The sequence below is a fragment of the Sceloporus occidentalis genome, unplaced genomic scaffold (assembly GCF_023333645.1).
Source record: "Sceloporus occidentalis isolate IW3139 unplaced genomic scaffold, rSceOcc1.0.p SCAF_1, whole genome shotgun sequence".
NCBI lineage: Eukaryota > Metazoa > Chordata > Lepidosauria > Squamata > Phrynosomatidae > Sceloporus > Sceloporus occidentalis.
The window spans coordinates 1601946-1605000 of record NW_028316981.1 but is presented as its reverse complement, the minus strand read 5'-3'; positions in this window follow the sequence as shown (position 1 = coordinate 1605000).

Genomic DNA, 3055 nt, shown 5'->3' with positions numbered 1-3055 from the left:
TATCCATCCGTCTATCCAGCCGTCTATCGGTCTGTCCACCTGCCTATAGCTGCCTATCATCTGCCTATCATCTGCCTATCTGCCTATCTATCCGTCTACCTACCCGTATGCATCTCTCTCTCTCTCTCTCTCCGTAAGCATACAAGTATAGATACGCGTATCCACCCAGCTACACGTGGACGTCTTGCGCGGGAGGGACAGTCAAGCGGTAAGACGGACGGCTGGTCGGCCCCCCGTTTCCCAGGCGGACGGTCAGGGGAGCCGGCGGGGACCGGTAGACCGGGATCCCCCCGCCGCGGGAGCCGGTAGACCGGGAACCCCCCGAGCCCCTCCGGAAGCCGTGAGGGAGCCTGGCGGCGGACGCTACCCGGCCGGCGGCTCCAGGGGCCCGGACGCTTTCGCGCGTCGGCCCCGCCTCGCCCGCCCGGGGGAGCTCCGGAGGAGCCCTCCGCGCGGAGGCGCCCGGGCGTCCCCTCCCCTCTCCTCCCGCCGGCGCGGGTAGACCGGGGAGCCCTCCGGCGCCGGGAGGGCCCGGAGTCTACCGGGGGAGGCGGTAGACAGGGGCGCCCGCGCCGGGCTTTGCCGCCGCCGCCGGGGGGGGTGGTGGGGTGTCTGTCGGGTAGGTGAGATCGGGGGCGCCTCCCTTCCCGTCGCCGCCCCACCCTTCTTCCTCTCCCCGTTCGGGTAGACCGGGACCGCCCGTTCCGGTTCCCCGACCCGCCTGCAGGCAGGCGGCCTCCTCCTCCTCCTCGTGCTCCCCCCCCTCACGGGTAGATCAGGGGGCGCCTCCCTTCTCGTGGCCGCCCCGCTCTTCTTTTTTTTTTTTTCCCCCGCTTGGGTAGACCGGGACCGCCCGTTCAGGTTCCCCGCCCACCCCTCGAGAGGGAGGAGGGGCCCCTCCCGCAGGCGGGCAGACGTTGTCCTCCTCCTCCTCCTCCGCCCAATCCTCCGCGTCCCCAGTAGCGCGGGTAGACCGGGCCGTTCCTCCGAGGGGAGACCGGGCCCTCCCCGGCCCTGACGGGTAGATCGGGATCCCCGGACTTCCTTGGCGCCGGGGGAAAGGGGTGTTCTATCTGTGTCTCTCGGCCCGCCCCACAGGGGGGGCCGGCGTCCCTCTCGCCCCCGCCTCCCCGTGGCCGTCGCCGGGACCCCGGTATGCCAGGGCTCCCGTGGACCGGAGGCAGTGAAGGGGGCTCGGGGCCCGAGGGACAAAGTCCCGCGCGGGGTCCCCGGTCTGCCCGAGCGGGGACACCACGCTGGCCCCTGAGTACCCGCGGACGCGTCTTGGGGCCCCCGGGGGTCCCCAAAGGGCCGCGCGCGGCCGGCGGGGGCGGCCGGGAAAGCAGGCCCGGCTCCCAGTTCCCCGGACCGGCCTCGGCCTTCGGATCCGACCCCTCGGACGCTTCCGCCGGTAGACCGGGCCGTCCGCGATATTCCTCCGGCAAAAGAACCCCCTCGTGCCGGCGGAGGACCTCGCCGCCGTTAAGAACCGCCGCTTCCCGCTTCACGCCGTCTCGCTTCCGGGACCGTCGACCGTCGCTTTCTCGGCTTCGGTCCGACCGTCGCCTCGGAGCGGAGGATTTACCTTCGCCGCCGACCGACGCCGGAGGCCGTCCTTACGGGGGCTTTCGGCGCCCTCGCTTTTCGTACGTAGATTCTTCTTTCTCCAGGACTTGCTCTTGAGGCTCGTCGTTGCTATTACAGATACCCGTCTGTATATAGATGGGTATGCGTACGGACAGACAGACAGACACCTGGATACAGCTATGTACAGCTACACATCTATGGATCTCTACATCTATCTCTATACCTATACCTATACACACGTATATACGCGCACCTAGCTATCTAGCTATCTAGCTATCTTGTCTGTCTGTCTGTCTGTCTACCTGCCTATATCTGCCTGTCTGCCTATCATCTGCCTATCTGCCTACCCATCCGCCTACCTATCTGTATGCATCTCTCTCTCTCTCTCTCTCTCTCCGTAAGCATACAGATACAGATACGCGTATCTAGCCATCTGCACGTGGACGTCTCGCGCGGCAGGGACGGTCAAGCAGTAAGACAGATAGCTTGTCGGCCCCCCGTTTAACCGGCGGGGGCGGAGGAGAGCAGGCCCTCCCTCGGGCGGGCGGACGGGCAGGGAAGCCAGCAGGCTCCGGTAGACCATAAACCGGGTCTTCTCGGAGTCGGGTTGCTTGGGAATGCCCGGGCGTTCCCTCCCCGCTGGTGCGGGTAGACCGGGGAGCCCTCCGGCGCCGGGAGGGCCCGGAGTCTACCGGGGGGGGGCGGCGGTAGACAGGGGCGCCCCCGCCGGACTTTGCCGCCGCCGGAGGTGGGGGTCTCGCGGGTAGGGTAGATCGGGGGCGCCTCCCTTCCCGTCGCCACCCCGCCCTTCTTTTTTTCCCTGTTTCTCCCTGTCAGAACTCCAAAGCCAATTACTGATCAATATTCACATTCCCTTTGGTTACTGTTCATATTTTGTGTAATTGCTTTAACTGTAGTTCTGTCAGCTTTGCTTTGCTTTGCTAGGGGGGATGGGGCGCTTGGGACGGATTGCAGCTTAGGGTTGGAATGCACTGTTTAATTAGCTGGAGACATCTGCGGAGCCTGTCCAAGGTCAGGTTGGTTTCTCAAGCCTAGTTAGCTTGGGAAGCAAGGGGGGAAGAAGGTGGAGAGGAGAAAAGGCGGGAGAGGAAAAAAAGGTGGGGGCTTGAGTACTTTTAACTTGGTGTTTGAGGTTTGGCTTTCAGATTTCACTGAAAAGTCTGTCTGATCACTTTCATCTGTATCTCAATAAACTTCACTGCTTTTAAGCAAGTTGCTGTTGTGGATCACTGGTGGAAGTTGTTGGATCTTACACTCCCCCTCCTTCCTCTCCCCGCTCAGGTAGACCGGGACCGCCCGTTCCGGTTCCCCGACCCGCCCGCCCGCCTGCCCGCCCGCCCGCAGGCAGGCAGCCTCCTCCTCCTCCTCCTCCTGCTCCCCCCCGGAGGGGGGGTCTCGCGGGTAGATCGGGGGGGGGCCTCCCTTCCCGTCGCTGCCCTGCTCTTCT